This window comes from Fukomys damarensis, unplaced genomic scaffold (assembly GCF_012274545.1).
Source record: "Fukomys damarensis isolate Sample0158 unplaced genomic scaffold, DMR_v1.0_HiC HiC_scaffold_4, whole genome shotgun sequence".
Lineage (NCBI taxonomy): Eukaryota > Metazoa > Chordata > Mammalia > Rodentia > Bathyergidae > Fukomys > Fukomys damarensis.
In genome coordinates, this window is record NW_022900916.1 from 6,287,015 (window position 1) to 6,313,939 (window position 26,925).

General features: G+C 39.5%; 1 long non-coding RNA gene across 1 annotated transcript in view; it reads left to right on the forward strand.

Annotated features, from left to right (window-relative positions):
• Nucleotides 1-2,033: 2,033 nt before the first annotated feature.
• The window catches only part of LOC117283496, a 102,365-nt gene continuing 77,473 nt past the window's right edge, over nt 2,034-26,925 (forward strand). The window contains exon 1 of the long non-coding RNA XR_004514489.1: nt 2,034-2,083. This is a non-coding gene — a long non-coding RNA (uncharacterized LOC117283496). The remainder of the gene's footprint in view (nt 2,084-26,925) is intronic.

Here is a 26,925-nt window from a genome sequence, read left to right on the forward strand (position 1 = left end):
AAGCATCTCATCACTTGGCATGCCCCACATATTAGATGGAAAGGAAAAGAGAAGAGATGTCCCTGCCGAAGCACCTTAATTATGGGTGGATATAATTATAGGTAGATAGAACCCAGCAGGGAGCAGCCACAGGCACGGCCCTGCTCAGGACTGTAATAAGTTAGCCAGGGTGAGCCTGTTCTGCTGACTGCAAAGAAACAAAGGTGTGGGGGAATTTCAGAATGCCCAATTTCTTAACTACCTCACAGTGCTGTAAGCAAGTCCAAGAAAGGTGGAAACCCAGGAAATTTGGAGTTGTAAATAATGGGTAATTGTCAGTACCCCACAAAGGTAGTTTCAAATGATTTATTTTCGAGTGCTCTGCTTGTTTAGCTCAGGAAATGGTTTTGAATTTGGAAAACTATATATATAAGCATTTTGAATTAATATGTATATGCATTCAATAAATATGTTTTCTTTTGATGTATTGGTTTATCATTACCATATTATAGTGAGTAGAAAAATAATTTAAAAGACTTTGCTCAAATACATAAGAAACATGATTTGGAGAGTAAGAATTCTGATAATCAATTCAGTTTTAAAAGTCCTGTCTTTATCACATATTACTAGGGCTATACCTGCAGATTAGGAAGCAACTGAAAGGATGGATTTTGAAGACTGTGGAAATATTGCAATAGACAACTTATAAATATACTAATTAAATAATTTGAAACATATTTGCATTGTATATGTGCATGCCTAATGGATGCTATTTTACATGATCACAGTGTTACAAATTCATTGTAAATGCCGAAATTCAAAGGAATTTGAAGAAAAGATGATTCTTTCTTTTACCTTTTTGCTTTGTTTTGGCTCAATTAACCTGACATAGTTCAATGAAAAAATTTATGAATTTCAGGAAATCTCATTTATAGCTTAGAGTTTTGTTGTGTTTTTTGTTTTTGTTTTTGACCAGGGATTGAACTCAGAAGCTTGTGAGGCAGGCGTGGTGCCGCTAAGCTAAATCTCTGGCCCACTTAGAGGTATTTGGATTTATAATGAAGTCTTTCCAATATAGAAAGGTCTTAAGATAAATATTTGTAACTTAAATTGTTATCTTTAAATGTCAAATTAATCTTTGATAGATCTACACTATTGATTTTCTAATCTATAGCCAGCCCAGTATTTCATCAGAGTATAATAGCAAACAGAACCAAATTACTTCTATTGTTTGGCAAGTGAACAAAGAAAAATAAAATATAATTAATTTCAAACCTTGTTACTAGCTAAATGGAATCTGTAAATATCTTACAATGTGGAGAAATTACTTTGACTTATGCTGTGAAGGGACAAAATATTATTTGTCTAGGGCTGGGGATTCAGCTCAGCGGTTTGGTGGCCTGCCTTGCAAGCGAAAAGACCAAGTTCAATCCCCAGTACCAAAAAAAAAAAAAAAAAAATTATTTGTCTAGTTATTTTTTAAAAAATTTTGTATAACTATTTAAATCTGTAGAGATAGTTTAGAATATAAAAACTTTGAAGGCATTATGCTAAATAATCAGTCATAAAAGGTGCATAGTATGTGATTCCACTTATCTGTGGGATCTAGAGTAATGAAATCCATAGAAACCGAAAGTAGGGTAGCAGTGGCCAGGGACTGAGGGAGGGTGGTATGGGAATTAATAAATAAGTAAACAGTTTTTTAAATTTCAATATTATATTTCAACATATACATTTTACGATAATTTCCATTCAAGACAATGAATACATTCAAGTACACGTGCAAAGCCCTGAGCATGAAGGACTTGGTAGACAATTATTATTTCAGTAAATGTCATCTGTTTTATTTTATTATTACAATATTCCAGAAAGTCAAAAGAGCAATTTGAAATGTCTTTTCAATGGGCTCATGAGTATGTTCGTGAGTGAATCCAATGACATTCTTATATTTTCCAAAATCCCTCAATGAGAATTTTTATTGTTCTAGGAGGAATCGTTGATAAAGACCTTCGTCACTACCTCAACTTACGATTCCAGAAGGGATCTGTTGACCACGAACTTCAGCAAATCATTCGAGACAACCTCTACCTCCGCACTGTGCCATGTGAGTACAGTGGGGATCATATTTTCTCCCTCTGTTGGTAGAAAAATATGCAGCTCTAGAGCCTTTGTTTAAAAGAAAAGTTCGATCTTGCTGATTGTTTTAAGATGGGCATTTGGAAAAGAAATCTGACTTGAGATAGGGAAGTTTTAAATGCAAGTTCTTCTAACTGTGGTTGTGTGGTTTCTGATGAAGTCATAGACAGAAGAAACTGGTGGTTTTTAGGCTATAAAATCTAAGTTACACTTCTCAATTTAGTATGGAAATGCAGATTCTAGTCCAGACATTTGATGATTCAGAGTGAATCAAGATTGAGGTAAAACTCCACTTCAGGAGACAGGAAAATACAAATTCAATTTCTTAGTTGTGAGTATAATCTACATAGTAAATTATATTTACTAAATAAAATATATCAGCTTTGCTTTGTAGCAGAGAGATTTCATAAGTGAAAAGGATGCATTGAAAAGTAGGAAGTGGGGCCAGGGATTTAGCTCAGCGGTTCGGTGGCCTGCATTGCAAGCGCAAGGACCTGAGTTCAATCCCCAGTACAAAAAAAAAAAGTAGGAAGTGATGAACAAATTTCTCACATGCAATTTATAGAAATCCACAAACATCAATTTCTGATTTTCCTTTAAGAGAGATGAATTGTTAAAATGAAAAAAAGAACAAATAAAATTCTTAGTGCCTATTTTACCTTATTTGACAAATTCTCTATTAACTTTAGGGCAAATAAAGGACTTTTCAACTCAGGTCCTAGATCCTACATGGATATCAAATTCCATTTTCTTTAAGGGAGATTTAATAGGTGCCAAGACTTCCCACTCTTCAGAAACTCAGATTTGTGGATATTGTCTGTATTTCTTTTGCTTTAGTTCTGAGCTTTAATAAACTCAAAGCTGTGGGCTCTGGAGGCTTAATATTAAAGAAAGAAAACTTGCTTAGCAAAAAATGAAATAAGCAAAGCAAACAAAAATTTGATATGGAGGATTGAGCCACCAGCACTATGTAATAATATAAATAGGTGAATATACTGAAATATTGCAAACACCCCCAAATGTGAAGGTGGACAAGCAATCACGGAGCCCTTGCAATCCACGTGCATTTCAAAAGGGGTGGATTCTGAGCAATGTTAGTGCTAAATATTCATCAAAATAAAAATGCCACAGCCCCACTATCAAATATCCCTAAATGAGAATGCTTGCTGGTTGACATCTTGTGGTCAAAATGATACTTCTTTCTGTGTGTGCTACATAGAGGGACAGACTTTTGGACTCTTGCTGTAAAAGGAGAAGTTGAGAAAAGTGCATTCTTAGACTCAGGAGCCTGGCATTAGAGTGATGGACCGGGTAGACGGGTGAAAGAAACTGACCAAATTATTTATAAGGTAACGGATGGGTGCATTTTCAAAGTTATAATGTTGTCACCGCAGCTATGTGAGTTTATCTTTTTGTGACATGAAAGAAAGGCAACCTGAAATACTAAATGAAGAATCCAGGCACTTTATTATGTTTAAAAGCTGAGGGAAATGGATAAGAGGCAGACATTCAGGAATACTTGTAGTCCTTGCTAAGGCAGTGACATAAATAAGAAATTCTTAATTAAATACGAGATAATAAGAGTAAAGTGTGCATTAATTAGCTTCTTAACTGAAGCACCTCTTTAGAGTAACAAAGAATGTGTTTGAAGGAAAAATAAATATGAAGGTAAAATATCTAGACTTACATGAGTGAACATAGAGTTTCAAGATGTGATTTTGGGAGAAGGTCATAAATTCAATTAGAAGGCCTTGAATAGCTCCTATAAAGAAGATAATTAGAAACTCAACGAATCTGAATGTTATGATGAAACAATTACGCTTTGGTTTCTTTGGGTTTTTTTTTCAGCCATGACTCCTAATAGCCAATTCCAATAACAGCATTCACTAATAGTGCTTTTATCTTGGTGTAAGAGTGAGGGAAAAAAAAAGACAGAGGTAGAGATGATTCTGATTTGTATTATTAGAAACCATTCTTATAGTAATGAATTGGAACTGGACAATCAATCTACCACCTTCACTCAGTATCTTTTAATGAAGTGTTCAGACATTTTCAGAGTATGCTATAAAAATGTGCAAATAGTATGAAGGCTCCCGCCATGGCTTAGACTCTTACATTAGATCCAGGGCATCTCTTGGTAATGAGTATGGAGTTGTACTTGTTACACATTCTCCTGGGTCACATGTTACCTTCAGCTTTCGTGAAACTTACATGGTAAAAGGAAAATGTGCTACCGAGGAGCACACCGTTGTTCTGGAACTTTCATGCATCAACATTTCCTCAGTTACCTCCAGCAGTGGCACCGGGAATGGGTCTTGGATAACTTCACTGAAGCAAAATTATAGTTCCTCTAAAATTACATGAAAGTGGACTCGTGTTTTCACAAGGTGATGAGTAATCCTGCCTTCTACATGACATTGCTTCTCTACCACCAACTGTAGCTAGAAAGAAAAGGGTCGAGTTTTGGAGCTGGCCTCCAGGGGCTGAGAGACACTCTGTGCATGCACTGTGCAGACCCAGTTGTGAACAGCATGCCTGCAGTGTGCACTTTGCAAGAAGCATCTGGCTGCTGGCTAATTTCCAAGCTACTCAGGTGAAAGAGGTAGCTAGTCCAGGTCTCCTCTGGGCTTTAACTGTAAATAATACAAATTTCTATCATTCTTTTACTTAAGTCCGCTGGGTTTGATTACAGTTAGTCTCCTTGTGTCTCAGAACCTAATTCTTCAAAACACTGTTTTAAAAGTCATATCCCTAGATATGGAGGGAGGTCTCAGTCATGGTGCAGATGTGGCAGACAGGCAGACACACGCACACATGCAAACACACATGCACACAGTGTTTGATGAAATTGATGCGGCCTTCCTTCAAATCATACCACAAAGTAAAGATCCCTAAGAACGGACTCCTGATATTTTCTGTAGAGCATAACAAGCCCATCCCATGATGACTCTTATTCACTGAAGACCCCAATTTGTGCTTAAATCCATGACTTTCAGTTGCTAATTATATAAGTAATCCTGGGGAAATAAAGGATTCCGGAGGATTTACACTAAATAAGGAAAGGTAATTGTTTCAAAGTGAAGACTGTGAACGCATTTTTTACTTTTAGTTTTCAGGCTATATAAGGTTTTTATGTAATCGAACTTCAGGTGAAACGAGTAAATGACCGCACCAAAACCATTGCGGCCTCGAATATGCTAAATGCTGATGTGGAAACGTCTGTGTAGACAAATGCTGAGAAAGGTCTGGATGTCGTGTGGGACTCATAGTATGGGGCTTCAGTTATGCTGAGAGTGCACCCAGGGCGTCTCAGAAGCACTGCCGGCCGCATTTATTTAGAGATTACACGAGATGGTTCATCGCAGCGTGTCAGATGTGCAGGGTAAAGCCCGCATGCACTGTCCCTGGAGGAGTAGAGATCCAAGTCTATGAGGGAGATTTCTGGAAATAACACGGGAAGATTGGATTAACGTGTAAATTTTAGAAATAAGGTTTATTTTGGCTTTAATGTTCCACTGAGCATCATGATTCCATGTATTTAACTCGAGTCAAATCAGCCACAGTTAAGCTGACCATGCTCTTTCCATGTGAAGAAAATAATCCCTCCGATTTATTGAGAAAGTTCTTGTCCTTTCTATGTGCGATGTGTATCAGAGACATGTTATTAATTTGTAAGGAAGGTGTGGGCACAGGTATAAATTTTAGATGCTTTTTTCCATTATACAAGATGAACGGTAAAGGACTTCAGTGAACAGTTTTGAAAGTTTCAAAACAAAATGGAAGATAGTTGAAATCTCCAAACACCTTATTTATTATTTATTGAGATATTTTTATTAAAAAATATTTTAAATTGATTTGAATCCAGAGGAAATGCCAGTGTATACCAAGCAAAAGACACAAATCAGTAAAACTATAGTCTAAAACTATTCCATGAAAAATGAATGAAATGAAAAACATATTTAAGATATGAAAGAAAATACTTTTATGGAAGATCTGATTGAGATATAACTCATAAAGATATTTCTACATATTTAAATGCCTCGTTAGAGCTGGGCACGGTGGCCTATGACTGTAATTCCAGCACTCGGGAGGCTGAAGCAAGAGGATCACTGTGAGTTTGAGACCAGCCTGGACTACACAGTGAGTTCTAGGTCAGTCTCAACTACATAGTGAGACGCTGTCTCAAAAAAAAAAAAAATCAGAAAAATGTTGAAACAGATGTATAATACACATCTGATTCGCTCAAATAAAAATCCTCAATTTAGAAGCTCTTTTTTGAAATTGTTTTTAGAATATAAATCAAATATTCCTTCATAATTATTTCAGAATCAAGTTGCCAGATTTTTGTTCTTTGAAAATGAATGTAATTTTTTAAATCGACTAATTATATTTGGTACTAAGTGTTGAAAATGAGGGTTATTTCAAAATAAATATTGTTATTAGCATTATGGACCAGAAGAAAAGGAAATATATAAACAAATGCAGCTAAGTTTTTTGAAGAATTTATAAATTGCCCTAGAAATCTGGATCAAAAGCAAAAATTCAAAGCTTTCTGAGCATAGCAAATGCTTGAAAACATTCTGCCCATTTATTCATTCCGGTAGCTTCCTGCTTGGTATGTTAAATGTGTTGTTCCTTTTCTGAAAGTTGTAATAGGCTTATGCTCTCTTCCTTCTCACTGAAAATATGAAGATCCAGTTTCACGCACATATGTGACAATACGATAAATTTCCTCTTCTGTTCATTGAACAGAATGAATGTGTCTTTTCTGGTCAGATAGCAACGTCCCTTGGTTTGGCTGACAGGGTACTCTACAGAGAAATGGCTTCAAAATATTGCTGAAAATGGAAAGTCAAGGAGCATTAGAAGTGATTGTGTTGATTTATCCATTCGACACCACAGGGCTTTATTTTTAGAATAAAAGAACCCGTAGCACAGAAGAATTGCAGTGAACACCTACAGTGGCAGTCGTACGGATCTTCCCTGCCATATAAAACTCCTCTTGCCACAACTTGAGTGGCTTTTTCAGTCATGACCCCATCTTTTCTTTGGTTTTCCCCTTTGCTTCACATTTTTTCCCTTCACTCTTCACAAGAGGGAATCTCTCCACAGGAAATCCATGTTTGCAGGCCTGAGGAGAGTGGCCAGGTGGAATACCCATACCCACGTGGCCCTTAGCATTCTCCATGCTGCCCCTACATGAGGGTACATGCTGACAACTGTAATCCACCTCCAAAAAAGCCAGTTTTGGCTCTCAATAGAAAAGTGCCCAGAATCGGCTCCCTGCTGGCTTCAAAAGCATAGCCCTGTGTGCCAGGGTGGGAGAAGGGCGGTGTCTTTTGCTGTACCCCACTGCTCTGTCCCAATGAAGAGTGAGGGCTCCGTCAGTTCCAGGCCTACCCTGTTTGTTTTCCAGCTGGCTGGTTAGTCCTAGCCTGCAGGATGATTACAGAAGGAGCTGGAGGACGTAACAGACAGACAGCAATGCCCAGTGGTGTTATTGTAGGACTTTAAGACAAAGTTCGTAGTAGAACAGTCAAACTCAGGTTCAATGTACCTGGGATAAACAACCATAAAAAATTCTCATTGAAGCCACTGCTATTCTGATGCCAAGTACACTAGTAAGTTATTTGGACATCGTTATTTAGCAGAGCCAATACCAATAACTGTGGGCTTTATTTATCTGGTGACATGAAATTAGGGGAAAAGCACTCATCTCAAAAGCAAGCGTGTGCAGTTCTGGACTGGTTTCCAACACTTACTATAGGACTTCACCAATGTCTCAGGAGAGAGAGAATAGAAAATTAGCTCAAGTGATTACTTCTAAAATTCTGTGGTTTTCCGGTTCCACTGGCTTGGTCTTATTTGATCCGCATTCAAATCAGTTCCTCAAATTATTCTGAGTGTGGGATGCCCTTGCTATCGAGCAGGTATAAAGAGCTTATGGAAACTGGAGATGTATCAACTACAGCAGACACCTCAGGGAAAACTGAGGAGCCAAGTTTAAATTAAGTGTAGTTCAGGAGAAAACCAGCCATGCGTGTGCTCTCGGACTTTTCTATGAATGTCAAGCTAAAGATGCTATCATAACGCTGATGTTCCTTGAAATCTGCCTTCACTATTCATGAAATTCTGAAATATGGTCCGGTCTTGGTAAGTGGATAAGAAAATAAACAAAATGAGAAGTACAAAGCCTTTAAAATTGCTCTCTACCTTTGGAATTGTAATGAGCTGACCTGTGACAGACTAATAAAGCATGAGGTCTACTGTTATGAAAATGCGATTGTAAGCCCTAGGATAAGACATTTGCCGTGAGATGTAGTGTTTTCCAACACTGTGCTATGTAAATGTCACTGATGCCAGTGGACAGCCCTGTGAGAGGTCCAAATAGATGCAGCTAATAGGAAGCTACATCAGTGCTGGGGACAGGCAAGGGCTTCATAGAACACAGGCAACACTTAACAGGGTCCAGAGAGTTTCTCACATCCAGTCAAACTGAGACTGATACAGTATGGACAGCTGATTCAATTACAAAATCCACAAGAATCCTGCTTTTCTTAGGCAGATCAGCGTGTAAGTTGGATTCACTCCCCGTTAGTGTCCCAGCTTTTCTTCCAAGCCATTGCCATTCTCTAGCTTTGCAGGGCAGGTGCTTTCGTGCTAATGGAGCGGGCAGATATCTGTACAATGTCCACGGAACGAAGGTCGAGGTTCTCATGTGGCTTAGCTCCAGAGGGTTACACGCATCAGTGGTAATTCCCAACTTGCCCTCCAAGACAGACCGAGGTAGGGAACTGACATGAGCCTGATGTAATTGTCATCTCCCAATTCTAGGAGGAATTTTTTTTCTAGTAGGAATTTTGATACATCTTGTCCTCTTTTTAATTAGCTGACCCTGATGAGAAGCCATGCAGATCATTAAGAAGTTTGCATATTTGAGGGAACTTTGAGACTGCATGTCCTGAATCCAATTCAGATCAGTTATTTTCATCTCGATGTGAACCTCTTACTTGGCCATTAATCAATAAATAATAAATTATCTTTTTAACATGTCTTTGACAGACATATTGAAACATAAAATATCTAAGTTAAAAAAGAAATATTTAATTGATAAATATATTCATCTAATAATTACAATTGTCACCTTGACATACAAATAAATATATGCAAAGAAGTCATTATCTAAAAACTTTCATTTTCTGAACTTGCTTCTAAGAACTTTTTTATCTCAGCTGTACTAGACCTGCCAACTACATTCATACCCCAAATTCTAATGTAAAGATAGAGTTACAATCATATAAAGCTCTAAAAACAGATGCTTATGCATGTTCCCAGGTTCTTACTTTGGCATTTCATAAACGTATCGTTTTTGCACATGAGAGTAGGAGTGATATGAATTATCATTCTCCAGACATCCATGTGCAGGTATTATGAAGCCATTTTATAAACCTCTGAGGAATGTGTTGTGATTCTCATGTTTCAGACCAGGAAACTGAGGCTTGGAGAGGTTGTGCACCCTTCCCCATACACACAATTAGTAAGGGAATCAAAAGAACTCAAAGTCTATGTTTACCTCCTGCCCAGACCCATTCGTTGGGTGCATCCTGTTCTCCTTTGTCGCTGTCACTCTGATTTTTCTGACAATTCTGAACAGATTCTGGGAAGCTTCAAAAAGTAAATTGCTAAGGCCAGGCGTGGTGGTGCATGCCTGTAATCCCAGCACTCAGGAGGCTGAGGCAGGAGGATCATTGTGAGTTCGAGACCAGCCTGGGCTACATAGTGAGTTCCAGGTCAGTCTCAACTACATAATAAGACCCTGTCTCAAAATTTAAAAACAAAAAAGTAGATTGCTTGGTTATGTATCTAGATCCATTATCTAACATTTCCAGAAAAGCAGCGCATGCGCACGCACACACACACACACACACACACACACACACACACACACACACACACATCCTGAAAACAGGTAGTGAATTCTGTAAGACCTCTACATTGCACCCTGATTTCCATAGAGGGTCTTATTCCACTAAAGACTCCAAAGAGACCCAGGTCAGTAGCTGGCTGACTTTATTCAGCTTGGCAAGCCCCTCCCGTTCTCATCCAGAGGGAACCAAGAGCCAGGCCACAGGGCTGTCTGCTCCAGCATCCATGGTGTCACAACCTGGGAAAGAGCCCTCCTGCTTCAGGAGAAAAGCACCACTCCCAAGTCCTCACAGCTGGGCATGCACTGACTCAGCTGTCACCTGGGACAGTGACAGCTTCTCAGGTCTGCAGAACTTCCACTGGCTCTCTATGGGTAAGAGGCCATGAGGCCATGGTGACATCAGGCACAGCTTGTTTGATGCCCTACCAGAGGCACAAATGGACTTGAGAAGGAACATCCACCCTCCATCTCTCTGGTCCTTCCTGGCTTCTGGATAAACCCTCAGACTACACAGCAATCTCTGGTGTCAGGGAGCAACTTTAGCCATTAAGAAGTCAGTGACTGTGCAGCTAAGTGTCACTTTTGCTGAGTTTTGATTGTCTTTTTATTGTTCTCATATCACAGTATTTTCTTTAATCCCTCTTGTCCATAACACAAAACAGTATGAGTCATTCAGAATTCAGTCAAAGAATTATACCATCTCTGATTTTATAAGGAGAAAGAGGTTTAAGGAATTAGGTTTTTTCTTTACAAAATTGTTGGAAAAATAATCCTTAAAAAAAAAAAAAAAAGCTATTTGGAGAGAAGATAGCCCCGAGGTGAACTGCCTGGCTCTGAGGCTAGCAGCTGAGACCTAGGTCTTCCCAGGCTAGAGTTGAGAAGGTCCACATGGCTGTAGTCGCCTTCCTGCCCTCTGTGGGGAACTTCTCATGTCTAGAGCCATTGGTTATGAAAGCACCACCTCTGAACTTGCTTCTTTTCAGACGGTGCCAGGAGTGTGTCTGAAATTATTATTTACTAAAAGGTTGCCTTTTAAATTCTTTGATTTGGTTCATCTGCGTACAATTTGGTTCAAATGCAAACAGTATAAACACTTGTTATCAGGTATGAGTGAGGCTTTCACTTTTCTACTTAAGATCACTCCTGGTGATTAATTTATATTATGCTAACTGGTTAGAAGCTTCCGGGGAAAGAGATTTGTTCTTTGGAAAACAAGGATACTTATGCATTATCAGTGCTGAGACATTTTAAATGTATGTAAGAGTCTTTGTTCATTTTTATTCACAACTTTATTATTGAAAAGTACGAATGTGACACTGACAAAATTTATATCACAATTATATTTCTCACATGAAAAAGCAATTGACAAAAAATGCTTTCAGAGCATAATTTAAATTTGGAGCAAGAAAGGGAATCTTAATTAAAAGTGAGGAGTTGAATATATTATTTGAAGCACTACAGAAAATTAATTATAGTTTGAAAGAAGGAAGATGTTTGCAGCCTTGGGTGGCACAATATCTGTGATCAGAGAGCAACATTGCTCCTCTTTATGTGCCAAAAATATCTCCAAGCCTCACAGTTCATTAAGGAATCTCGCTACGACTTTTTGGGTAGAATGAAATACAGTGAAGATGCACGTACAAAACGTGACTGTGTGTAATTTGGAAAACTTGCATCAATTTATAGTAAATGAACCTGGTTCTCTGGTACCAACATAAAAATGTAATTTGGGTTTCCTATAGACTGGATGTTACTCTCTTTATGAATATGGTTATACTCATAAAATGTTATCTTCCAGTTTTATCACTTGTAAAACATGAGAGTGTTAATTCAAAGTGTCATTAATGCACTTAATAATCTGTTAAATTTAAAGAGCTTAAAAATTTGTAAACTTTTATACATGGCAAGTCAGTTCTACTAACGTCAAGAGGTTAATACGTGCATATGTCTGGCTAGATGCTGGGAATACAGCACGATAAAGACACAGGTCCCATTCCAAAGGGATTTGTGTTTATTATAAGTTTGCTATAGGCAAGATACATATTATCATTCACACTTTACAGATGAGTGAACAATATGTAAAACGAACTGAATAAAAATAACTACGTGCATCATACTTGAGATTCATAGCCAGCCTCTGGACTTTGGGAAATGATAGTTATTAAAACAATCTGAGTTAATTTGTCTTTGGTTATCAGCAATGACTGGACTGTGGGACCAGATTAAAGATACGGACCAGTCAGGACAGAACACTCCAAGGTTTCAGTGAACCATGTGAATCCAGTTTTGGAAACGTTGCTTGCCCCTGCTCCCACATAGTTGTGCTCCAAATTTTTCAGGACTGAGAGGAGTAAGGAGGAAAGGGAAAAAAGTATCACAGCAGACCCTGAAAGACTAAAGGTTTTCTGGTATTATCCTGTGACAGTTAACTTGTTGCAATTAGCCAGTTAGAGACACATGTTTGCAACCTTAGAAGAAATCTGAAGCCTCTGATATCTTTAAGCAAAACCCCAAATCGGGGACAGTTAAGCCATGGCTTCCCCTTGGAGAGCTGGAAGTAAATAGAACCTCCGGTGATTGGGGACAGCTGTCCCAGTCCATCCTTGCCTGTTTCCAAAGAAGCCAATAACCTATTAGTTCTGGAATGCTCTTCTTGCTACTTAGAAGGCAGAAGTGGGGCTCAGGAAGTAAAGTAAGCAGCCCAAGATAAAAGGCTTCGAACTGGCTAAGCCAGAGTTGAAACAAATTTTCTCTTGATTATAAGACATATATAGATATATACTTTGTAATATTTAGATTTAACTAAATATGTCTATATTTACACCTGTCTGTATGTACACATAGATATAGATACAGATACACACACATATTATATATATATATATATTTTATTTATATCTATTCAAATTAAGACATGTATTTCTGTATGTCTATATGTGTGTATCCATTAAAAATAGAAAGTTTTACGCCTGCAGGTAAAAGGCAGAACTCTTAAGTCAACCATGGAAATCAGGTGGGTTTAGGTTCAGAGGCAGGAGCAAGAAGCACATCCAGAAATTTGGAGAAAATCCTTGGTGCTGGTAATGAACAGAGAAAAATAAGAGGCAGAATGTCTGAGTTTCAGGGAATTGGGTAATAGGAGAGCAGAAGGTGAAGGTTTTCTAGGATCTTGAACCTGATTAGAATGGTCTTAACTCGATTCTTCTTATAGTAGCAGCATATTGAATCTACCTCATCAAGACTGGCCGTACCACATAAGAGAGGAAGCTACTTGGATTTAAATATGTACCGTTTTCTAATGAGCTGGACTTAGAAAACAGGCTCTGAGTGGCTCCATTTTGTCATCTGTGAAAATGGGGATAAAATAATGCCTACATCACAGAATTGGGATTAAATATTTAAGAGACACACAGCAATGCCTTGTACAAAGTAAATGTTCGGTGAAGTTGCCAATTCTTATACAAGTCCTTATGTGAAGGGCACAGACTTGTATTTAAGCAAGATTGGTCTAATCATGGTTGGCACCAGTACTTGCAAACACTGTGCATTGTCCCCAAGTACATGGGAAGGGGCAGCAGCATTGTGTTATTGCTAAACTTGGTAGCTACACTCTGTGGGCAAATCAACGATAGGTATAAAAACTTTCAGGGCTCAGAATACCTTCTAGACAAATGAAAATACAGCGTGAAGCTTACTGAGCAGAGCATCTCCAAGATGCGTCTCCTTGGCATTGGGACATTGATTTTGGGGGCGGATAATTCTTTGTTGTGGGGGCCACCCCGCACATTGTGGGACATTTAGCGGCATCTGTGGCCTGTAGCCCATTAGATGTCTGGAACCTCTATCAGTTGCAACAATCAAAAACATTCATGAGCATCGCCAAATGTTGCTTGAAAGGGGCAAAAATGTCCCCAGCTGAGAAAGCTGCCGCAGAGAAAGAGTGCATAGAGGTGACACTTTACAAAGGAGAGGCCTTAGTGAAGGGCTGGCCAGGCGTTACTGAGCATCGAAAAGAGAATAATTTTATGAACTGACTTGTAATCTTCCTAATAGCGCCCTCCCAAGTGAATGGTGACAGCAGCTTGACGACGGCCAGCGGTGTCCTGCGGTACCGCTAGCCCCACAGAGAAGGGCATCCTGGGTTGCCCTGGTGCCGTTGCTGTGTTTTCAGTAACCGGGCTTCTCCGGTTGTGGCTCTAGCACATGTACACCTGGACAGGGCATTCTGCCCATGGACTTCTGCATACTTGACTGTGACAGTTTGCATTTATTTAAAAAGAGAGACTCCTGGTATTCTGATGAGAGTAATTTTCCTGTATAAATGAGTAAATGAGCTTCCCACATTGGTTATTGTGGGCGTGGGTAGTACTTGATCTCTCCAAGCACTGACCGAAGTTATTCTTCAGGCTTTCAACATTAGGGGCCAGATATTAGAATTGGGAGGATTACCTGAGAAGCTCTCTGCTGTAAAGTTCTGTATAATTCAGGCAGTGTTAGGTGTTGTGCAGACGTTTGTTCAGCGGACGGATGGATGGAAGACATACAAAGAAGAGACAGAGCTATCTAGAGAGAGAATAAATGATGTCTTCCTTTCTGTAGGCTGAAAATTTGTACAAATCAGGCTTCTGTAAGACTTCAGCTGGTTGCAGTCCACCCACTGCTTGTTTGAGAGAACGCTTTGGGGTATAGGTAAAACATTGGAAAATGGAAGTCTAGCCTCTTAAACACAGGTAAAGGAGAACTGGCTGCTGAGGGTTTGTGGGAGCTAAAAAGAAGTTTTCAGAATCAACTGCTTGTTAGGATTGTTATTCTCAATCTGGAGTACTGAGAACAATTTCAAATTTAGAATTGGTAATGTTTTTGAAAAGCACACCTCTAGGTTTTTCCTTTGCTTCTAGCCCCACCATGTAACCGTGTCTTTTTTCAACCCCACAGAATAAAATCTATCCTGAACTTCATTCAGCGTCAGTGAGATAAATCACAACTCTTCCCTTGAGAATCTTTTTTTTTTCCTCCTAGTGTATGAGACATCACAGCTAATTGCAATCCAAAATATTTCCCTAATCAAAGTGTGACGGGTGGTTAATCCTCACGTCTCATCATGCATTTCATCAACAGCCAATTCTATGCAGTAAAGGTCGATTTTATTTATGGGGGAGATGAAAGTAGTGGCAGGACAGCTACTGTTAAACGGTGTCACTAGTTCTGATGTAATTAATCTGGACATTTAATGAATGAAATAAAATTTTGTGGGCTGTTTTTACCATGAGAACAGCCTTTATTCAAATGCCCATGAATATTTATTCTGGTCATGGCTATAAAAGAAGACACAGAAAGTACCTGTGCATATATGTTGCTATGGAGATGTAGAACATGTATCTGTTATTAACTTTATACCTTGGAGTCATTGATTCATCTCAATCAAGATTTTTATCATCGTCTGCGTTAGCTTTTTTTCTTATTTTTTGTCCTGGTTCCAGTCCATCCTTCTCCATACCTTAACTTTGTGAATATCTTGAGTGAGATTCAAAATAATTACATTAATTAAAAAAAAAAGACCCCCAAAAGGAGTGATTGCAAAATGGCTCCTTCCTTATGGCTATGGAGCAGTAGAGGTCTGTGTGAAATTAAAAACTGCTTTCAACAAACACCTTGTTAAATATTACCAAGTTGTACAGGTTCTTTTTCCAGGCTATTGACCTTCCTCTTTCAACCCCTACAGCTACATTTACAGAAAATCAGTTCAGCATTAGAGAATTGCAAAATAGCACAGGTCTTTAATTAGTGGGTTTAATTGTAAGATTAAGATAAGGTGTGCAAGTTTCTAGATATTTTCAGCTTTTGTTCCAAAATAACCCTTCATCTTGTGTTGAGTGCTGTATCTTGGCTTTTGTGGATTGAGCAACTGCATGTTTCATTTTGTGCCAAGTTAACATTTATCTCACCTGACAGAAAAACTATCCAGATTTAATTAAACCAAATTTAATAAAAATTTAGTTCAGGCTTAGTTTCTGGAAAGTAATCAAATCTCAACTGTAGCAGAACTCAATGTAAAACTCAAAAATATTATGTACTTGGGCTTTTCAGTTTTGTCTGTGGTTGTGCTGGGATCCTTTAGTGAATGGGACTACAGCGATTATGAGTTGATGCCATTGTTTGCAAGTGGTTTATCTCCACAAGTTACATGCACTGGCAGTCTGGTCCCAAAGCAGTGGTGTCCAGGGAATGGAAATTTAAGAGGGGAGATCTCCGGGAAGGAAATTGGTTCACAAACGTGCCGTCCTCAGGATCAGATTAATGTTGTCTCACAAGAGTAGACCAGGTCTTGCGGGACTAGATTAGCTCTCTCAAGAGTGGGCTATTATTGAACTAGTCCACCACACACACTTGGCCCTTCTGCATGCAGTCAGTTCTCTGCCATGTTGTAATTCAGCCAGGATGCCTTCACCAGAGCTGATACCATGCTGTTTGAACCTTCCACCTACCAGAATCTTCCATGAAATAAACTCGTTTTCTTTATAAAGCACCCAGGCTCAGATATTTTGTTATAGCGACACAAAAAAAGATTAAGACAGTGGATGAACTTTCTCTCCTTCTGGTCTTCTGTAGTAAATTCAAGGTCTACAAACCACAGAGCACTTATTCAACACTAAAAGAGAGACCATCCTGGCCAATGTTGAGCTTAAATCAGAGTCAAATTTTGCATTATTGAACAAAATATTGATATTTGGAAGTACATTTGGTATATCACCCCCTACACACACATACAAACTTTATTCTGTGGAATACAAACCAAAGCACCTTCATATCTCAGTGAACCCTAAGGATAAAATGTATTAAACCCCTACTCAGTTCTTGAGAATAAGGTATGCAAGTGTAAATCTTTTTTCCCTCTTCTGTACATATGTAAAAAATGGACTCCATATAGCGAACCTGCTATTACACTGGTCATTTTTCTGTGGATTTCCTATATCTTGTTTGTACCTAAAATGGATCACTTTTATAACTTAAATAAATCTGTGACTTGAAATTTTGATTCATCGTGGATAAAACGGAAGTAACACATTGTTTTGTAGTTGATGAAAAACCTTGAACATAAGATAATCACTTTGCAATTAGGCTCCATGCAGGGACTAGAAAGCATAGTTACCAATTTGTACAGAATAGAATCTGCATTAAGTTGTCATGTTTTGGCTCCACCATTGGTGTTAAATTGACATACTAGGCATTATAAGGAGATGCTCTTTGCTGAAATCAGTGATTGTCCAGAAGATTTCAGCAATTAAAGTTGTATTCATTAATGCACCTGTATCTGTGATTTTTACACCTCATGAATATTATTCTCACTCTCCATTGCCTGAAGTCATGAAGCCAAGTAAAGTTGTAAAATAAAAGTTCACCTTCTTGCCTTATTTGCAGAAGTGTTGCATTATTCATCTACCACACAAATTGTGCTGACCTTCCTTAAGAGAATCAGTGCCCTCCAGGGTTCCACTTGGATAGTTTTTCTGGTGTTTCATAGCGAGTGCTCCCAACTGGGGGGCTGCTCCTTTATTCTGTTGTTATGCCACACATTTGTTCATATCTTCTGTCTGCATGGATCGACATACTGTAGATCACCTCTCCTTTCCCAGGAGTCTAGCTGAGTAGGGATGAGAATGTCCTTGATTGTCTTTTTATTGCTGAAGGAGAAAATAGTGGAGTGAAATGTTAACTGATGGGAAAGCAAGCAAGAAAGTTAAGAGGAATAAAAACAATAAAACCACCTTGTTATTGTAATAACTGCCTTTAGGATAGAAGATAGATAGTAGATTTTGCATCTACCTGGGCTCTAAAGCTCATCCTGTGACTAGCTGAATCACTTCAGCTTTTATGACCCTGCTCATCTCTACAACAAGAGCATTACTGTGTTCAGCTATAGTTTTCCTAAGCTTTAGGGGACGGGATTGATAAGAGATAGTTGATTGGAATGGACGATAGGTAGGACACTTAGTGTCATGAGTTTCATGGAAAACAAATGACCAACTTCCCATGGATGATCATTCAAATAGCACAAATATGAGTTCAGAGGGGACTCTTTTTGTTTTGTGTCTTTGTCATTTGTGTGTTTATTGCAAAAGAAACAGATTTTTAAATAAATAATATATAGGTAGAGTGACAGAAAATGAAAACATCTTAGTTTTTCCTCCTCATTTTTCTTATATTCAGAATAAAGGACAATATTTTTATTTACCTTCTTCAAGACATTGTTAAGATTAATTAGTAGTCTTGCAAAAATAATTTGAAAGTGAAGAATGTCACTTCACTGCTTAGCAGTGTTGTTTCCACTTTGGTTTCTTGAAATACTAAGTCTTCATTGGTCTTTGTGAATGTCCTCTGATGTGCATAAGAGCATTTACAAACACAGTGAAGTAACTGGTGGTGTGTGACAAAATACAATATGGATAAAGTGCTACTGTCACCACCACAGACTGGGTTGCATGAAAAAGCAGTTTCTGGAATTTTCTGCAGAAATATTTTCACATAGGTGAGCAACTGAATTAACAAAGACAACTTTCCTACATGTAATGATACGTGGTTATACAAATCAAAATTAAATTAAAAGCAAATACATATCCAGCTAGTTCTCATAGTCTCTTCTAATTATTCTGCCATGATTTAAAAGATGACCATTGTATTTGGTGACCAGGGTTAGGTATGGAATTATATAGGATCTTTTCAAACATTGTAGGCAAATCCAATTCCGTGCATGTCAGAAAGGGATGAAAAAGTTTAGTAAGACTTACTTTAAACAAAATTAAGTGGCTTACTAGTAAGTCATGGTAAGGAAAATAATATCAAAGAAATAATGCCTACCAAGTGAAAAAGGACAATTTTACTGCCTGAGTTATGACAATAACCTTCCCCAAATGGTAAAAGCTGGCGTCTCCCACAGTTGGCTGGTACTTTATTGCTTGATTTAACTCTCTTTTTTATTGTTCATGGGACATCAATAAAGCAGCTCTAACAACAGGATTGGATATTATAAATATTTTCTTTTAGTATTATCAGTAGATGAGCAAGTGGAAATTCTAATGAACAGTTTATTAAGCCTTCTAAATTAAGAGGATTTGATACCTCTACTTGATGAACAAATCCATAGTGGAGAAATATACTGAAGTAATAATAAAACCACAAGTAAAACATTATAATTTCAAAAGTAATCAGTGATAGTGATTAAGGTGACTACCTTAAAATTCATTTCTGTGACTTTTATGTTTCTAAAGAATAAATATTTGCAAAAATAGAAATATTTTTACAATGATTATATAAAAATAGCAATGAATATGTCTCCCTAGAAAAAAGATTTCAGAATTTTATAACATTAGAATTTTGTATTGAAATCTCAAATGTACTCTTTTCTTGCAGAGAAATATCATTGTATGACTAAAATCCTTAAATGGTGAAACCAATTCCTACCTCATGTATGTGTATTTATGTAAGTTTAAAACACTTTGAGTCTGAGTGATAAAATGAAGGTATTTATGCACCCCTTAGAAATCTTATGGCATAAAAGATATATCCTTGAAAAAAGGATATCTGATGCTTTAACCTGCAAGCAGTAGATAAATGCAAACCAATAAAACTTTTAAATATTAAATTTTTATATACATGAAGCTAAATTCTTCAATATTTGAAAAATTATTTTTAATAATCTATACATGCCTGTCAAGTATAAAGATAACAAATACTGTCAATAATCTACAACTGTTAAGTACTCAATTAGCAACTTGTACTACTGAAGGGAAGTGGTCAAATTCACACTCAGAAAGATGTATTGCCTTTTAAATTAGTGTCATTTAGGCACTTGTCTGCTTTTAGAAATATAAACATGAAAAGGTCAGGCATTTCCTAGAGAGTCAGGTTGCCTGGGGAGAGGTTACCCAACCCTCGAAAATAGAGCTGGGCTTTGGCCAGAGCTGAGGGGAGAAGTCCGTGAAGTACACAACCTCCTGTTGTAATCCTTTCTCCTATCATATCTGCAAGACCTATCGGTGGTAACATTTCACTGATTCTGGACAGGACCAGGAGGAGCCCACCGAGATGAATAAGCTGGAGAAGTCAGACAGGAGGCATCCAGACCAGAAGCAGAACCCAGGGGTGTAGGCAGGAAGGAATCAGAATGTCTGACTCGCTTGTCTTCTGAATTTGCCATCATTATTATCATTCTCTTCCTTTAATTTGAGTTATTTGTCATTTTTATGATGTCAATATTAAACAACAGAGGCAGCTCAACGCCATCTCGGAAGCAGGAGCTTAGAGAAGATCCCTTTGGAAGATTCACTGGCATGTTCACTTAGAAGCTATTTCTGGAGGGCTCACTATGTGCCCAACAGGATTCTTGGCACTGAGGGCACAGAAATCAGCAATAGAAAGGAAGTACCTTCCATCATAAATTTATGTTTTGGCAGGGTAAGAGAGATAATAAACAAGCAATAGGGCCGGGGATTTAGCTCAGTGGTTCTGCCGCATGCCTCAGAAACACAAGGTTCCCAGTTCTATCCCAAGTACCCAAAACAAACAAAGAAACAAACAGACAAAAGGAAATGGAGGATTGATAAGCAGAACTGTGTGTGTGTGTGTGTGTGTGTGTGTGTGCGCGCGCGCGCGCGCCTACTTTAAATTGTACTGTGGAGCAGATTTGGAAGCAAGGAAAAGAACAAAAGCCATGAAAATGTCTGAAGAAAGGGCAGTAAGCAGAGGGAGCGGATGTCCATGGCAGGGCGGCAGCTGGCGTGATGGACAGGAAGAACAGAGAGGAGGTCAGTGTGCGGAAATCAAACTACAGGAAGGCAGGGCACGTGGCAGGAATGATGTCATGGATGACTGAGGAAGGAAGGAGAGGATGGCGGGCTATGGTAACGATTCTGGCTTTGGGTTGAAGAACATAGATGGTTTTAAACACAGACCCAATGCTATCCGGCTTACATTTTAAAGAGATGCCTCTGGCAGTTGATAAAGGCCCCCAGGCAGGAGCAGAGTGGTAGCAGGGAGACTCACTTGGGTTAGGGAGCTGATGCTCGCAAAGAGCTCGGTGGTTTGGATGGAGGGACAAAAAGAGATGGTGAGAATTTTGGATAAATTTTGAAGGACATCTTGATAGACAGATGTTAAATGTAAGAGAAAAAGAAGTCGGTGTGACTTGACACCAGTTGGCCTGACCCTTTCTAATGAGATACAAAAGGCTGTATGACAGATGGATGGCGGCAAGAACTGTGGAGTTTGAGTGCGTGTTAAATCTGAGAATCCTGCTGGACTTCTCCGTGAATGTGGAAGCCAGCAGGGTATTTATTGGCTGGTGATGTGGACTGGGGACATCACTATGAGGAACCATGAAGAGCCACAAAATTGGGTGGGATTACCTAAGACTGCAGGAGAAGGAAGAATGATCCTAGCGCTGGACACTGGCTACTGTACATGTTAGATGGGGAGATGAAAAGGAATCCAGCAAGGAAAATTATGGAGACGAGAAAAGTTTCAAAAAGGAAATGACAGGGCCAGGGATTTAGCTTAGTGGTTTGGTGGCCTGCCTTGCAAGCGCAAGGACCTGAGTTCGATCCCCGGTACCACAAAAAAAAAAAAAAAAAGCAGATGATTATTGGTAACAAATATTGCTGACAAATCAAAACAAGATGAAGACTGGGATCAACTGTTAGAAGACCAGTCTGAACAACACATTATGCTAAGGATGTAGGACCTGCCGAGAGTACAAGAAAAAGGCGGCTTTGTGGTGGCTACTTGGGATTATGTGAAGTGCAGAAGTTGTCACACCACACTCCAAAGCTCCTAGAAGAAAAATATCATTGCAAACTCACAAGAACATTTTGTATCAGTCATGGACAAAGTCAGCCTCACCTCTAAGAACATTACAAGAACATCCTTAGGACGGTATATTTCTTAATAGTACTTAGTACACTGTGGTCTCTTTACAAGAACAAGTATTTATGTTTTTGGTCAAAATCTCCATTTCGTATTTTGGAGTCCATTGCTTTCATGCCGAACTTATTTCCTCAGTTTAAAGGACCATCCAATAAAATACAATGCAAGCCACATAAGTATTTTCTATTGTTTTCCTGGCTTGCCACATTTTAAAAACTGAAAAGAAACGAATGGTATTTATTTTAGTAACATTTTATAATTCCGTATACCTGTAGATTGCCATCTTAACATGCAATCGATATAAAAAGTGCTGAGACATTTCACATGCTTTTTTGCTTTAAGTCTGTGAAGTACGGGTTTTTTGTCTTTTAAACATACAGCTTAGCTCCAGCGAGGAGCCACTCTTCTGGGATCTTTAAGGCTGGGTCATCAGACTGGGAGGCCTGGCTGAATCATTCTGTTAAGGGCTCTTGGTTTCCAAAAAGCAGGTTTACTGCTGGGACCAGCCTTTGCTTTTCATTCACCCTCCTGGGCTTTTGCGTTGCTGGAGAAAGAGGAGACCAGAAGAGTTTGGCACCGTGACCCCTTTCCTTCCAGAGAGGCGTTTGTCGTGACTCCTTCGTCGCAGGTTTCACAAGTGTGCTTCACAGACAGTGTGTTGTGTGAGAGGGAACTCTGAGTAGCTTAGCGTGTCTAGGCCAGCTGAGCTGCAGGAAGCTGACGTGGGAGCAGAAGGGCGGTTTCCATATTAAAAAGAGGGTGCAAACGTGTGTGAGGCTCTCGGTGAAGACCCCTGCCGACCTCTGGGAAGGCAGCAATCCCGCGCGCCCTGGAGCCCAGGCACAGCGCGCCCCTGCTCAGGCTGGTTCGCCCGGAGGCCCTGCTTTTGATTCCAAGCCGGCCCACGGCCAAAGTGGAAATCTCCTTCAAGGCGAAAGCAAAACAAAGTCGTTCATGAAAATGTGAATTTTAAAATGATTCTTCCGAACTGGAAAGATCTTTTGAAAACTTTCTTCTGGTTTCCAGAAATGTGTAGGAGGAAACTGACTTTGACGGGAGGAGCTGGAGCAGCCGGGCAGGGAGCAGGGCCGGAGGGACGACACACGTGTCCACCACAGAGGCGCGGGCACTGGACGCAGAGCAGAGTCACACGTCCGGGAGTGGACCGGAGGTGGCCTCGCAGGATAAAGAGGGCAGGGCGGGGGTCTCGGTCCTGGGGTAACGAGGAGCCTGCCTGGGTGGGCAGCCTGAGGACCCCGTCAGCAGACATCAGCACCACGCGCGGTTGACCTCAGGGGTATTTGCCAAAATGAATGAAACGATACTGGTGTATTGTTACTAACTAAGGCTCCTGCTTTATTCAAATCCCCCTAGTTTGTACCTCATGGCCTCTGTCTCTTCGGGAGTCGGGCTCAAAATAAATGGAGCCATTTTCCTCCTTGCTCTTGGCTGTGGCGGATTCTCGGAGTTGACCGCTGTGAAGGGTCCCTCGGCCCGGCCTCCTCTCAGGGTTTTGCTCACACTCAGACCGGGTTATGGGTTTGGGGAGGTAAATTACAGAGGGAAAGTATATTATATCCCCGACCCAGGCTAACAGCGTGGCCAACGAGCAAGGCAGGGCTAGCCCTGAACAACAGCCTCAAGTAATGTTTTACCTTTTCTTTCTTTTATTTTTAATCGAAATCTACTGGTACAGTTTAGATATACGCAATGGCCACACTCCTCATATGGGATTTATACCCGTACGTGATCTATCTTGATTCTTTTTTCCCCATTACCACCTCTCCCTTCAACTCCTCTTCCCCTCATTTACAAAACTCTGTTTCTATTTTCTTTCTTTTCTTATTTTTCCCCTTTTCTGTTTCTTCCTTTCCTCCTCTTCCCTTCCTAGCACCCTTCCCATTTAAATTTTTTTCTTCCTATTTCACATTATCTTTTCTATATTTTGGTCATTATTTACACTCTGTTTCTCTCACCAGAGAAACAATGTGATGTTGACACATGTGTCTGATTTATTTCACTTGAGTATGGCCCCAAGGTGCAACCATTTACCTAGAAATGTCTCAAACTTACCCTTCTTTATGGCAGAGTAGTACTTCATTACATTAAAAAATACATATTCCTTATCTATTCATCATGTGATGGGCATTTGGGTTGTTTCCATTTCACCCAGCTAAGTGGCAGCATCATCCCATGGTGATGCATGATCACCCATGTTCATAGCAGCACAGTTTGTGGTAGCTAAATTTTGGATATAGCCCATCTCTTCAGAGTAAGTGTCCCGTTTCCACACGGAAACTGTCAGAAGGAAGTCACCATGTACAGTTCATATACAAAGCATGAGAAATATGCACTACTTCATTGGGTGTAAAATATCTACATAAGTCATTCTGAATTTTTCAGCGTGGAATATTAAGGCAGCTCCCTGATTTAAGTGTGGACTCATAGACATGAGCTGGAAATGCGGTAAACGTGGTAGTCAGGTTTCTAAAATAATTATTACAGTCAAAGCCATACCGCCTTCAGTTCCCCTTAAGAGACTCCCCTTGCTTTGACCACACTTATCTCATCCTTCTTGCTGCTTTCTAAAGCAGCTCTGGAAGGCCGCTTTCATGAGTGTCTGCAGTTGTGCTGTCTGGGCTGCTTTGATGTCGTGAGCTGATTCGAAACGTTTACCTTTCATGGCCACTGTGACTTTGGAGGAGAGCTAGAAGTCACACAGTGCCAGATCCAGGGAACAGGGTGGATGCGGACACACCCTGATGTTTATCAAGCCTGCCTTCCTGCTGGTGGCACTTGGCATGAGCCAAATATTTGCTCTTTCTTTTTTTTTTATTATTAGCAGTATGTGTTTGTGGTACACAATAGTGACATTTGCTGTGGGCAATTGGTACATACACAAACAGCATCACGACCATGCTATCATTTTTATCCCCCTCTTCCCCATCAGCCCCTTTTCCTAGAACCCCTTCCCATCTCAAAGACACTCATGGAAGAGAATTTCCAGAACTGCTTCAGGAAGAGGCAAGAGCAGTGGGATAACGCTGTGGGAAGTGAGGGGAAGTATTTGGAAGGGAATTAATGGTAGCACTTATTTTACTGTGATAAATCTTTATTTAAATGTCAATTACATATTTGATCACCTCTCATACTAATTATTTGAGATATAACCTATGTCATTTATGTCATTTATGTTATCATTCGTATTGTCTCACTTTGACCATAGCACACACTTCGGTTCATGCCTGTGCTCCTTTGACGCAGTTCCATCACGTGAGAGTTTGGGGAGATGTTTTTAGCACTTCCTTAAATTCTGGGAAAGAAAGATGCCCTAGGTTTATTGCGTGTATTTCCTGCTTCAGTCTTAGAATCAGCCATTTCTCCGAAGGACCCTTGTTTCTTGCTGGAGAACTGTGCTAGACCTCAGAACCTGGGTACCAGATGCACTCATTACTATGGGGTATCACCGCCCCTAAGGCCTTTGGATGGCAGAGCAAAAAGTGTTTGTGTTCATGTACATCCATCTGTACCTCTATGAACCCAAGCATGAGCCATACTGAAACCTCAAATTCTAAGCCCTTACCACCTCAGTCACTGTAGCTTTGTAATCTTGCTGGCCTGTGGCTTCTCACTCAACAGTGAGAAACCTGCCCACACCATCACTACACATTTACTCGTTAACTTCCTGTGTGTGTATACAGTGCTCTCAGAGTTGGTAACCTGTACACCCTGAATAAGACTGACATCAACTAGAGTGTAGTGCTTATAATGTCTTCTTTTGCCTTAAACCTTTGGGACTGCCCTCACGTATCAAGCTACTTGGGGCAACAATTCCTTAGGCCACTCTGTCTCCTCAGTGAACTCATTTTATACATTTGGAATTGTTAAGTAATTTTGTCACATTCCACATTCCATCTTGGATCCCTTGACCTCCATGTTTTTTTTTCAAATTTGCATACATTAAAGTTCATTTTTCTGCTGTAAGTTCTATGGATTTTGATACATGACTAGCATCATTTATGAGATTTGTTTTGTTTTTTTTGTTTTTTGAGACAGGGTCTCACTATGTAGTTGAGACTGACCTGGAACTCACTATGTAGCCCAGGATCGTCTCGAACTCACAGCGATCCTCCTGCCTCAGCCTCCCGAGTGCTGGATTACAGGCATGCACCACCACACTCGGCCTATGAGTTTTGACAGTACATTGTTGCCACATATCACTAGTATAATGGGATATACTGTAGCCTCCCTATGCCCCAAATTCCTGTGTTTCATCTGTTCAGCATCTTCCCATGCTCTTCTGAATTCCTGCAAACGAGTGATCTTTAGTTTTATCATTTCCAGAATATTAAACAAATGGAATAATCGATAGTGTGTAGATTTTAGAACAAATTCGTTCCCTGAGAAGTGTGGATTGGTGATTCACACACGTCTTTTATGTGTCCTCCTAATAGCCATTTATTTTTACCACTAAGCAGTGGTGTACTCCAGACTGCACATGCAATGCAGTTTGTCTGTTGACCTGTGGAAGGCTGTCTGGGATGTTCCAGCTTCCAGCAATTGTGAGCTGCAACAAACATTAGTATGCATGTTTTTGTGTTGACATAGATTTTAAGTCAGTTGGGTAATTGCCTACAATTGCAGTTACCAACGGTAAGAATGTTTAGCTTCCTAAGACCCTGCCAAAGTGGCTGTACTATTTCATTTTCCACCACTAATAAAGGAGGATTTGTATTGCACCACACTTTGCCACAATTGCTAGTCAACTTAGAGGATTTTAGCCCATCTAATAGATGCACATGGTACCTCTTTGCTTTAATTTACATTTCCCGAATGACAGGTGATGTTGTATACCTTTTCATGTACTTAATTGCCATTTTAAAATCTTCTTTAGTGATCTTTCTGTTCAGATCTTTTGCCCACTGTTTGTTGTCTTATTATTGAGTTTTAAGAGATGTGTGTGG